The following is a 13,824-nucleotide window of genomic DNA, read 5'->3' on the forward strand; positions in this document are numbered from 1 at the left end:
CTTGATGTGTTGGAGAGATTTTAACTGGGGACTGTAGGTGATGGCCATGACATTCTGTTGTTTTCTTTGTTGGGTCTGTCCTGTAGTAGGTGACTTCTGGGTACCCGTCTGTATCTGTCAATTTGTTTCTTCACCTCTCCAGGTGGGTATTGTAGTTTTAAGAATGTTTTATGGGGATCCTGTAGGTGTTTGTCTCTGTCTGAGGGATTGGAGCAAATCCGGTTGTATCTTAAGGCTTGGCTGTAGACAATGGATCATGTAATGTGTCCAGGGTGGAAGCTGGATGCATGAAGATATATATTGCGGTCAGTTGGTTTTCGGTATAGGTGGTGTCACGCAGGCTGACTTGACGGGGGGAGCATTTGTTATATGGTTTGACATTAATATGTCAAAATCATAATAATCCATGTGGGATATGCCATGTCAGGTACTGTTAGAATGGCTATAAAATGCTAAGTAAGATGATGATGTTTATATTCATGTGTTATGTGTGTAGTAGAAGTTTATGAGTATATCTGATATATCTGTGTTTCAAATTGTGCTGGCTGGGACACACCCCAGACAGAGAGGCGGCAGGACAATAGCCTGCTTAATGGCCCATTAAGGCACTCACAGATGCAAGGGACCCAGGAAGAAACTAAAGGCATACCTGAAGAGTTACCAGACTTGGCCCTTGTGATTCTGGACTCCATTTTAGTTCCTGTAAGTTTCCACAGGCCACATGGCCGGGGACAGAGGGTATATAAGACCAAACCACAGAAACCATTTTGTCTTCTATCCTGAGCTTCAGCCACCTACCTACCTCTGGATCAAGTCATGTGTAACAAAGGATTGAGACCCATCCAGGTACTGGATGTATACCAGAGGAACTGTACAAGCTTGCAACTCCACAATTCTCCCAGAAACTTGATGTATATGGACTTTCAATCATTTGTATGTATGTGATTGCTCTAATCCTTTAACATTTCTCTTACTGTTTATTTCTTTCTTTTTACAATAAACCTTTAGTTCTAGTTACTAAAGGATTGGCCGGCAGTGTGGTATTTTAGGTAAGATCCAAGCTTATCTTGAACTGGTACTATGGCTGACCCCTTAGGTTCAGAGGGAACCTTTTTAGTAAAGAGCATAGAGTTTAAATAACTGGACTCTTTGCTGGACCCAGTGCTGATTTGGGAGCCAGAAGCTGAAATACAGTAAAGGGGGCTGTGTGTATTTGTATACTGGCTTCTGTGGGGATTCAGAAGCGCAATTTGTGGCTGGTTGGGAAGCCTGACTTCAGTGTCACCCACCGGTGTTGGGAGAATCTGCTCTCCTTTTACAGCCTACCCTGACCTTGGCATTATCAGGTGGCTGCCCTGGGCACGGGACGGTGGTATTAATGTGACCATTATTTATTTGTATTGTAGTGTCCAGGAAGTGGATTTCTTGTGTGGACTGGTCCAGGCTGAGGTTGATAGTGGGGTGGAAATTATTGAAATCCCAGTGGAATTCTTCAAGGGATTTCTTCCCGTGGGTCCAGATAATGAAAATGTCATCAATGTAACATAGGTAAAGGAGAGGTGCTTGGGGACTAGTTTTGAGGAAGCGTTGTTCTAGGTCAGCCATAAAAATGTTGACTTACTGTGGGGCCATGCGGGTGCCCATAGCTGTGCCACTGACTTAAAGGTATAGATTGACTCCAAATCTGAAGTAGTTGTGGTTCAGGACAAAGTCACAAAGTTCAGTTACCAGGTGTGACATATCATCATCAGGGAAAATGTTTCTGATGGCTTGTAGTCCATCTTTGTGTGGCATGTTGGTGTAGAGAGCTTCTACATCCATAGTGCCTAGGATGATGTTTTCTGGGAGATCACCGATGGATTGTAGTTTTCTCAGGAAGTTGGTGGTATCATGTGACAATAATGCTGCTGACACCCAGCGGATGGAGCCAGCTGAAATGGCTGCAAGCATGTTCCTGACTGGGGAAAAACCCCATGGGTTCCAAAAGGGCCACTGGTATGGCCCTGGACTCCCGCTACGCATAGCCCAATAGTCCCTCCTGTAAACTCCCTGCTGGTACTGACGTGGAAACCAGCCACATCCCTCCTGATGGGACCAGCTAGGTTGTGATATATAGGAACCCACTTCAGAATCCAATGAGGATGACACTTCTTCTTGAGACCATGGCAGCACGTACCCATCGGCACGAAAGAAGGCAGCTCAGACAGTGAAGAAAGAGGGGCTAGGGATATCGTACGTGGCTTTCCTTTAGATGGTACTGGCCTCGTTGGTACCTTGGCAGGTGCTTCCAGGGGAGCTGCTAGTGCAGAGGTGAAGGCATCAGAGGTGGTACTGTGAGCACCAGTGCCAGGCAAGACTCTTGAACCAGTGGTGATGGCAGCACCAGGAGGTTCAACAACTTTCTGCAGCCTCAAATGCATCAGAAGACAGCACCAGGAAGGTGCGGTACCATGGCACGAGGACATACCAATGAAGCTCGCATTGGGCTCTGGAGTCACTGAACAAATCTGTTTAGAGGCGTCCTCTTTGAACATCTTTATCAGAGCTCATCATCTTCAATTCCATTGACAACCTGATTTATGAAGCCGCCTCTTCGGTACCAGGGACCTGATCTGCCGCTCGGCCCTGGTAGCACCAGAGATGCACTAATGACTGACACTGAGGTGCTCAGGACCCAGACCAATATAGAGGGCTCGGCTGTAGTGCCAATTCTTCTTTGGGGGAGGGGGACAAGTGGGATTGGGGCCGAGGTGGAGTGGGGGTGGAGCATGGGTGAGGTGGAGAGGCAGAGCAGGAACTTCTGGTGGCAGCTGTTTGGGGAGGCTTAGCCTCCCCAAGCCTATCATACCTTATGAGCACATACTTATGAGCACACAAACCCCTGTAGTGGAATGGATATGTGCAACCACTCAAAGAAGAACTTATAGATATTTATTAGCTGCTATGATAGAAATGTTTCCGTTATATGTTAGAAATTTAACCTGTTTTCCCTATCTTCTCTCACAAGCCCCATGTTAAAAAAAACATAAAAAAAACTAATAGGCATTATCTTAACCAGAAAAGGTATTCAAAAGCCAAGCATTACTATTTTCTATAACTCAAGTTACCTTCTAAAATATACATTTGTGTAGTACAGATGTGAAAACATTACAATGGATCATTCTGAATGCCTCTTCAGTTACTGTTTTGTTCTTAACTCACTCCCCTCCAATTGTTTTGGGTCTTCCAGCACTTCAGTGAACACTGACTCATGCTTTTTTACCTGTAACTATTGTACAAATAACTATATGGCCAAGTATAGCTACATCTAAATTTGATCAATGTTCAGCTGTTTATAGGATGTTTTACACTTAAGCAGTTTGCAAACACTTTCTCAGTAAGTTTCTCATTCATTCTTACACTGAAGGATTTTAAACAGTTCAGTGTTCAGCTTTTAAATAAATGGTTTTAAAAAAATTTCCGAAGCGTTTGCTGACAATCTCCTGAGTGCATCACCCCTAGACGCTAAAGCAGAGGCACAGGATATGTTGATTCCATTCTATAACACCTATGTGACTGTACAGTTTAAGTACAGATGTGGGAGATACAAAGCACACAAAATGCAGTAAGTTTCACAACAAAGGGTACGGCAAGACCACTTGGCAAGCAAAATACTTTTAAAATGAAAAGATTTCCAAAATAGGAGGGATGTGGGGTCTAGAATGTATTTTCTGAAAGACCAAATAAATATATTAAGAGTTTAGGCCAACATTTTCAATGCAGGAACCTAAAGTTTGGTGCCCAAGTCCACATTTGGGCACTTAAAAAAGTCTACTGAAACCAACTGGAAGACTTTGACTCATTTCACTGGACTTTGAATTGGGTCTCCATTGTAGCAGGCATGGTCGGAATGTATAAGACTGGTCCCTGCTAACACTCTAATGAGCTCTGTGTTCTCAGTGTGTTGTTAATTTTGAGGCCATTCTGTGCTCTGAATGTTAACTGTTAAAAAGGGGGAGCCTGGTTTAAACCCCCCAAATAACATTTTTATTGTTCAATAAGCATCTGCTGTAGGCCTGGGAAGCAAACTAAGCTCTAAAACAGCAGAAAAGAGGTATCTGACATGAACTCCAAAAACAGCACTTACATTTTATTGAGTTATAGTGACTTATAACAAAAAACGTGCTACTCTGGGCATGTTTATTTAAAATAATGCAACAGAGGGGATGCTAGATTGTGGGAGGCTGAGAAAAAGGAAAGGATAGAGTGACAGAGAAAATGCCCACAAAACTAACTCCACAGTCACTAATATTTGTACGTCTCTTATTTTGACTTGGTCAGGCTCTGATCCTTAAAACAACACTTTAAAGCCCAAATTTTCAAATACAAGAGCCTAAAATTAGGCTCTAAATCCGCATTTAAGAACTTAAGTGGCCAGATTTTCAAAAGCGTTCAGTTCCCACTGAGTTAAAAATCTGGCCACTTGGACCTTGTCTCCGGGACTTATTGTAATTTTATATACATAAAATAAAACCAAGACCATGGCACTGGGGTCTTTCGAGTATTGCCTTTTCATACTTGGCACTGGCTGCTGGGTAGAACTGAGGACAGTGTAGTTCGGAGATTTTCATCTTTTTTCTTTCAGGTTCCCTATTCATAACAAGTTTGTTATTTGTCTTCGGGCAAATGCTGAAGAACAAATACAAGTCTACGAGTCAGCTTCTGAGTTTTGAAGTGCACATAGCAGTAATGGGATCACATGCTGCTCAAATTAAAAAGAAAGCTGGGCTGGGCCACTCATTCCAAGAAGATTTACCAATCAGGGACTATCCACCTTTATTACTATTGATGCAATGAAATATGAAGAGCTGTTTTTGCCCAAATTGGTATCAAACCCTTCCTTTTTAAAGATGGTTATTGATAGAAGAATCATGATTGCAGTTTAAACACAAATATTGCTAGAAAATCTGTTAGATACAATTATCCTTTATTAATAATAAAATACCACCTTGGAAATGTGTATTTCATGTCACTGATAGCCAGAAGAGGCTTGCCTCATTTGTTACCTATAACATGTTTATAAAAATGCAAATAATTACAAAGGCATTCTGTGATCACAGAAATTGTAGTTTTGATTTAATTCAATTCATACCAATGTAAGATTGAGTCCAAGGCTGGGACCCAGGAATTGCAGCATTCTAACTTCAGCTGTGATGTCACTAACTTTTCTAACACAGGAAAATGTATGTCTACTTCTGAGTGTTGTGAGGGTAAGTTAACATTTGCAAAGTGTTTTTAAGCTACTAATATTTAAGTCCTAAGTATATTATTATTAATGCGGTGTATATTATGTTATCTGACATACATATCCAAGGAGGCAAATCTCTATTCTTTAAAATTCTTCCACAAGCATTTTACACAAGCTTGTTTGTTCACACATAAACTCAGAAAAAGTTAATGCTTGAACTTTTCCTATTTGTCCTGATCCAGATCTTAATGAATATGTCATCCACTGACCAATTCAGTTTATTGAAATTGTATCATCTTGTTACAGAGAAACTAAGCAGCAATAGAAGTATGGTTTTTGTTTTGATTGTATGTTGAAATATTTTGGAACTTAAATTCCCACATTATTCCCCACTTACTGTATAATATTACATTTGCCAGGATCTGGGGGGTTGCAACAGTCATGTTTTTCTGTATAAAATAGTTGGAGTAATAAAAAGAAATGAAGAATCAATTCACTGCTAAGAATTCCATTGCCATTTATTAAAGTGGGAAAATCAGATTTTTCTTACTATTTGCAAACTAATTATGACAAGAACATAGAGAATCTTAAATTGTGACTTAATTGCACAAATAGAATTTGGTATTAGCTGGAGTATTATACAATACGCTCATTAAAAAATAAAAATATAAGTAACTGTAAGGAAAAATACTTCTTTTGTGAGAAGAAAACGCTAAGGAAAGTGCACATGCTAACAGTATTGTTTTGATTGAGTTTTCTGTGTATTGACAGATCATTCTGGAGTCAGCCCATAATATTTAAAAAAGTGAATTTGCAATTTCTACCCCTTTGAGTTGAAAGGCTATAGAGATCTTACCTGTTATCCTGATCACAACCTGTAGATACTTACATTAACTGCTTGCTAGTTGTCCGATCTGCTGTTTAGCTTCCCACAGGGCTGTTGGTTAAGCAATTAATCACAGGTATTATGCAGCTTGACAGTTCATTCCCAATCAAATCTTCAATAGCTGGTTTTAAATCGAAACAAAACTTTGCCAAGGTTCTTTATGCATTCTAGAAACTTAACAGCCCCAGCTGTAATTACTGAAGTATTGTTTTGGCTGTGACTGAGGAAGCAGACAATACAGGTCTATTACAATAGTAGCAACACTAGACTTTTATGTATTAAAATTTGAAGCACTGAAAATTAAAGTTGGTCATTACTAATTAACACGCAATAGCAGAATGAAGGCCACTTACTGGCTTCTCTGACACTGGCCCTAATTTTGCATGATGTTACTTACTCGTTGACACAGTAGCCAGCTAACACACTCAGAAATATTAACACTGACTTTTGAAAAATTCCAATAAAATGTATATGCAGCAAGTACTTTGCAAAAGAAAATGGGTTCAGCTGCTTAGAGAGATGTTAGAGTGAAAGATTACACACTATTCTTTTCAACAGATGTCTAGTTAAGGGGAAATGTGCCAGCTGACAGAGGGCTTCCATACAAGGCAACCCATGCTGTGGAATTCCCCAATGTGCTTTTATACAGTGAGGGATGTTGTGCGAGGGAGTAGCCATGAAGGTGGCCTCTCTGCCCCTGACTGCCAGAGGGTGGGCTTCATGCCAACTCCAGATGTGCAGAATGGAACATTAGAGGAAGGCAAGAGAGAAGAGCAGTTAGATCCAATAGGCAGGAGCCACCATATAGGAAGAGTGCAGGGACTGGGCTGGAATAGCATTCATATAATAGCTGTGGAGAGCTGTGCCCCGTTCAAAGGCTGAGGAGTGGGGTGCATTCTGTCTCACTTGACTCCACTGAGCCCAATTACTCTGAGTTCTGTGTGTAAGAAAGAAATACACCCTTAGCAAATAGCTGCTAACCAGTAATACAGCAATATGATTATACATGTGCAGTATGGTAATGGTAATGCTAGGCTGCTTCCTGTTAACAGGAGCAATATCCTGAGCCTCAGAGTTTAGTAGCCAGGATTAGTTAATAAACTAAACTATTTAATAATACTAATAATTTAGTTTATTCTGAACTCAAACTGGGGGGGGGGAAGGGCATCTTTTCCCAAACAGTTACATTGAAATGTGCTTGCCGCATTCTCACTCCTATGATCCAGCTGGCTATTGCCCTCAGAATTACCCATCTGTTTTCCCACAACCAATATGGCTGCCTCAGCTTCTGACCTCCTCCCCATCTAATTAGCTTCTCCCCTTCTCAACCCAAGCTCTGCCCCCCCCTCCCCATCACTCAATCAAATCATTTTCTTCTCCATCCGAGCTCTTCCCTGCTCCCCAAAGAAGGCTTAGATTCCTCTTCCCCACACTGGGTTCAATTTTGTTTCCAATGAAGACAATGGCAAAACTATTACTGATTTGTATGGTTCAGGATTAGACTTCAATCAAGAATAACTCTTTTAGAAGCAATTGTATTGAATACCTGGATTCCGGGTAGGAGACAAATTTGGAAGGGGCTGGAGGTTGAGGCACGCATGTTTATCGGAGGCGCGTACATTTGTGTTTTTATAGGAGTGGCCAGAAAAGAGGGACTTGCATAATCACCTTACACCTGAGAAATAACCAGACAGTGAATATGCAAATCCTTGTTCCCAACGCAAGACTCTTGTTAAGGCATCCCAGAATGAATTAGCATTTTATGCAACTGCATCACAATGTTGAATCATATTCAACTGGTAATCCACTATAATCTCCATCTCCTTTTCAGCAGTACTACTGCCTAGCCCCATTTCATAGTTGTGTTTGATTTTTTGTCCCTAAGTGACGTATATTGCACTTGTCTTTATTGAATTTCATCTTGTTGATTTCAGACCAATTCTCTAATCTGTCATGGTTGTTTTGAAATCTAATCCTGTCCTCCAAAGTGCTTGCAACCCTTCTCATCTTGGTGTCATCTGCAAATTTTGAAAGCAAAATCTCCACTCCATTATCCAAGTCATTAATGAAAACATTGAACCATACCAGACGCAGGACGGACTCCGTATCAGATCTCACTAGATACGACCTCCCAGTTTGACAATGAACCATTAATACCTATAGTTATGCACCCACCTTATAGTAATTTCATCTAGACTGCATTTCCTTAGTATTCTTATAAGAATGTCATGTAGAACTGAAAAAAACCTCAATAAAAATTGAGATATATCATGTTTACTGCTTCCCTCCTATCCATTGGGCAGTAACCCAGTCAGAGAAGGAAATTAGGTTGGTTTGGCATAATTTATTCTTGACAAATTCATGCAGGCTATTCCTTATTATCCTATTAATCCTCTAGGTGCTTACAAATTAATTGTTTAATTATTTGTTCCAATATTTTTTTCAGGTGTCAAAGTTAGACGGACTTATCTGCAATTCCCCATGTCCTCTTTGTTCCTCTTTTTAAAAAGACAGGTATATGTTTTCACTTTACCAATGCTCTGGATGGTCCATTCTCCATGAGTTCTCAAAGATAATTGCTAATGGTTCCGTGATTGCTTCAGCTAGTTGCACAAGTATTCTAGGGTGAATTTCATCAGGCCCTTTCTGATTGGAATACATTTAACTTACCTAAATATTCTTTAACCTGATCTTTCTCTATTTTATCTTATTCCTGGCACAGGAGCCCAGGCTCAGTGCTCTGGAACAGCTCTGAATGAAGTTCAGACAGGATCCTCTTGCAGTGTGACAACCCTTCAGGGCACACACTCACTAGGGCAAGCCTCCTTGGCTTCAGATCTTCCTGGGGTCTGACCTCGGAGCATTCAGCACCTGTTCACACTGTGAGCTCTGCGCAGTGAGTCCACCTGGATAGAACACCTGGGGAAGCCTTCTATCCCTCCCTCCCAGAGGACCATGCACCTCAACTCCACAGTCAGCCACGACTCTGTCAGTGAGGTAAAACAGAAGGATTTATTGGTCATCAGGAATACAGCATAGAACAGATCTTGTTGGCACAGAAAGCAGGAACATTTAGCAAAGTCCATCTTGGGGGGATCCAGAGTCCAGAGCCCTGCGCTCTCCCCGAGTCCCAAACCAGGAGATTGACCAGTTTCCAGCAGTCTAGCCTCAGTCATGCCCCATTGCCCCTCCTCCATCCTTTGTCTCTTTCCCAGACAAACAGGTCACTTGGCCTCTACCTCTCTCTCAGTTCCAACTTGTCACAGCCGGCTGGCTCCCAGTAGAGAGGCTCTGCCATCAGTTGCCAGGTTACAGATTGTCCGGTCATTATTGGTGCACAAGCAGCTAGAGGCAGACACATCTGCAACCTAGATATTTGTGTAATACACAGGGGAAACTGAGGCGCACACAGAGTATTCATGCAAAACATTAAGAAAACCACCCCACTTGGTCACATTTTATCTTTTTTAGTGAAGACTGAAGCAAAATAGGCATTAAACACCTCAGTCGTCTTGATATCAGTTATTAGCTCTCCATCCCCACTAACAACAATTTTGTCTTTCTCTTGCTCCTAATGTATTTAAAGAACCTCTTCTTATTGCCTTTTATGTCTCTTGCAAGGCCTAACTCATTATGTTCCTTATCCTTTCTGATTTTGTCCCTATATATTTGTGCTATTCTTTTGTACTGCTGCTCAGCAATTTGTCCTGTTTCCACTTTTTGTAGGATTCCTTTTTTAATTTAAAGTCATTAAGGAGCTCGTTATAGAGCCATATTAGCTTGTATTCTTCCTGTCTTTCTTTCATATTAGGATAGTTTGCAGTTGTGCCTTTAAATTTTGTCTCCCTGAAAAACTGCTAGCTCTCCAGAACTCTTTAATGCCTTAGATTTTCTTCCCATGGGACCTTATCTAACAGTTTTCTGAGTTTGTTAAAGTCTTCCTTTTTGTAGTCCACTGTCCTTATTCTGCTGCTCTCACTCCTACCTTTCCTTAGATTTGTGAAATCTATTATTTCATGATCACTTTCACTGAAATTACCTTCCAGCTTTAGATTCACAACCAATTCCTCCCTGCTGGTCAGAATCAAATCAAAAGTGACTTTCCCCCAGTTAGCCTTCCATTTTCTGAAACAAAAAATTGTCCCCAATGCATCCCAAGAACTTATTGGAAATTTTGTGTTTTGCTGTATTACTTTTCCAACCAATATCTGAGTAGCTAAACTCCCCTATTACTACCAGGTCTTGAGATTTGAATATTTCTGTTATTGCTCTAGAAATGCATGGTCCACCTTCTCTTTCTGAGTGGGTTGTCTATAGTAGACCCCTACGATGATGTTATCCCTGTTTCCCCCATCTTTCATCCTTACTTAGAGACTTTCAACTTGTCTGCCTGTCCTTCTGGACCTCAGAACAAGTGCATATATTCTTGATGTATAATGCAACACCTTCCTCCTTTTTTCCTTTCCTGTCCTTCCCTGAAAAAATTATACCTGATTATGCCAATATTTCAGTAACAATATTTGTCCCACCAAATCTCCGGGATGCCAATTAAGTAATAATTTAGTTTTTGTACTAATACTTTCAGTTCTTCCTGTTTATTCCCCATACTTGTTCCATTTGCATATAGACATCTAAGATGCTGAGCAGATTGCTCCACTGATTTCCCTCTTGTTACTGTTACGATCCTATTGTAATTTTCAATGCCCCCCTCCTCCAAACATCTAACCCTCTGTTAAGGTCACATTTTTTTATACCTACTTGTGGGCTTTTGTCAGACGTCTTTTTTGAACATAGTTTAAAGTCTTCCTCACTAGGTTGTTGAGTTTGTACACAAAGATGCTCTCCCTCTTCTTGGTCAGCTGGACCCCATCTCTTCCCAGTAGACCTCCTTTCTCAACAATGTTCTTCTGCCTGCAGCATCAAATGGGCACAGTGTGGCAATAGGAATTTTCTGGTGTTCTGATCACCACCAAAATCATCAGGGTTCTTTCCAGTCATGCCTAAAATGTTCCCTGAAATTTCAGAATTTATCAGATGTGGTCTTCAAAAGTTATTGCGTTGAACACACAAACGCTACTGAATCAAGTGTTCGGGCACCCTTTGGTCACCCAATCTCTCTCAAGATGTGCCTTGTCAAATATTTTACAGGACCTTGGAAGCAAAGGAAATGGAAGAGGAATAACTATAACATTTATCTCCCTGTGAAGAAGAAAAGCATCTGTGACTGAGTTTGGACACCTGTGTATTCTGGAATGGACCTCAGGCTTTGTGGGTTCAGACGTCTTGCAAACAGAACAACAGCTGGATGTTTCCATTTGACAAAAATTGAAGATATCACTGCTCTTGAGAAACCATTCTTGTTGGTTTGCACTTACTCACCTTGTACTTTTGGGCCAAGTGTTCTTTACTTCTGTCATGCGCAAAGCCAAAGGGGCCACTGTTCTGGATGCACCATTCTCAGATAGATATTTCTTGATACAACAGGGGAGATAGAGGCCATACTTGGCAAATCAGATAGTAAATTGCTCCTATGTTGTCTGTGAAAATCTGCACCATTTTGCCTTTGACAACAAAGAGGAAAGCTTGTAGGACATATCTTATAACCAAAATCTCTAACAGGTAGGGGGTGGGTATATGTGTTTTGAATTGACTGAGTCTCTTTCTGTTTATACGTTCTATGGGTTACAAACTGACTCAGATGAGCACCAAAGACATTATCCCTATAATCCAAAAAGAAAGGGTTTTGTACTGGTCCACCTCAGGAGTGATGTCTTGACCTCCTCAGGAGATCATAGGACCATGACCAGATGGTAAGTCACCAAGTTTTAAAGGGAATTCTACTAGCTTGGTGAAATCTGTTGGAACTGTTAACCCTTGGACAGGCAGTGGTCACTGCTATTGATCACATCATGAGACACTTCCTGTGCTTTTTTCCTTATTGAAAAGTGATCATCCCTAAGGTTGCAGGCCTCCAACCAACCTTGAGTTGCTTCCTGAAGTGTTTCTTCAACTTTCATAAATTTAGAATGGCATACAAGCCACCCTCCTCTGCTTTTTCTTTGGTATTAGACAATATCAGTAAACCCTTTGCCACTAAAGTGATCCTGACCAGATCTCTAGATCTCATCTGCAAAAGGGAATGGGCTTTATCCCTTAGCAGTTTCTTATGGAAGGTGGTTTCCCTTAACAAGGGATGAGAAAGGAGAATTCAGGTTGGGTACTGAAAAGCGTAGCCTCATTCTATAATTTTAGGAACTCAGAATTACAAAGCAATTGTCCCAGTTTTGATCTGGATGGCAAACAGTCCCTCCCTAAATGGTGGAAAATTATAGGAGTCATTTCCAGATTAGGATGACACCTTCTAATCTGCTGCTTGACAGGCTGTGTTCATTCAACAATTGTAGAAGACGTGATCTAGAAGACTGCAGGAAATTTGTCTAAAAAAAAGCACACACAAAAATCTTTAAACTGTAATATAATGTTTATACTAGGAAACTAACAAACAAAACCACAGTCAGTAGGCCCATAGCAGCATAAAATAAGTGGTCCAAATTCTGTGACCACAACACAGTGAAAAGAGGAGTCGAGGTACAGACAGACAGCAGTGCCTTTTAAAACATCAGTTGCAGAATGCCCCGAGGATAAATGATACCGAGCTCTAACAGTTTTTACTTCTATCAATAGTTTCAAGGCTTGTAAGGCAAAGTACACACAATTTGTACAACAAGAATCCACAGAGATTATTTCATAAGAGAATTATTTTTAATAAAAAGAAAAGACATAAATGTGAGAAAATAAATATGGAAAATTATTTGCATTTAGAGACCATTTTGCTCTTTCTTGTTTTAAAAAATCCAACTTTCATTGCCTTTTGGTAGTGCCTTCAACCAGTACCATCCTCTTCAAAACACCCAAATTTAGCGTGGGATTTAATTGGCCCAACCTAGTATGTTCAGTACATTAGCCAGAGCCTTTCCCTGCTACTGGTTTCTTAAAATTGAATTTGCTATGTGTGTGGTGTGGTACAATTAACACACGACATTCTGGTTTAAAAAGAAACAGCACAATATTTCATGCAGCTATAGATAATTTAATTTGAACTTTTGTATATAAATTTTTACTATATTGCACACTATTGCAGCACTTAAAACATCTAATTATTTGCAAAAAATTAGTAAAATATTTTCAACTTTAAGGATTTAAAAATAAGGGTTTTAATGCCACTGACAAGAGAATAAAAAAGCAATTTACTTAATGAGATACAATCCTTTATGTTGGAAATGAAATTACATGTAACTAGAGTACAGTTAAAATATACCATATAGTTCAACACTTAATTCTTCAATTGTGTAAAATTAACATGCCTCTACAGTCAGATATACAATTTTTCATAAAGTGAAAAGGATTTTTGAAATTGAACACAAGTATCATGATAGTCTTCGGGATATATTTTTATGACCGTGTTTAGAGGGTTGAATAATATTCACATTGTCAAATGTACTCACTAATACCATGGAAACTATCCTCCTCCTCCCACTCCCCCACCCTCAAAATAAAATCTCACTTCCTTAACGAAGTATATAATGTCACACTGGAAATTTATTTTACTTTCCCTAGTTTACTGCTTGTTGATAAAATTAAAAAATAACATAATATCATGGAATTATTAAGAGGCCCGATCAATTTATGCCGACCTATAATTTAATCTGGG

This window comes from Emydura macquarii, unplaced genomic scaffold (genome assembly GCF_026122565.2).
Source record: "Emydura macquarii macquarii isolate MOO-44397 ecotype Brisbane River unplaced genomic scaffold, CSIRO-AGI_Emac_v2 contig_480, whole genome shotgun sequence".
In the NCBI taxonomy this organism is placed as follows: Eukaryota; Metazoa; Chordata; order Testudines; family Chelidae; genus Emydura; species Emydura macquarii.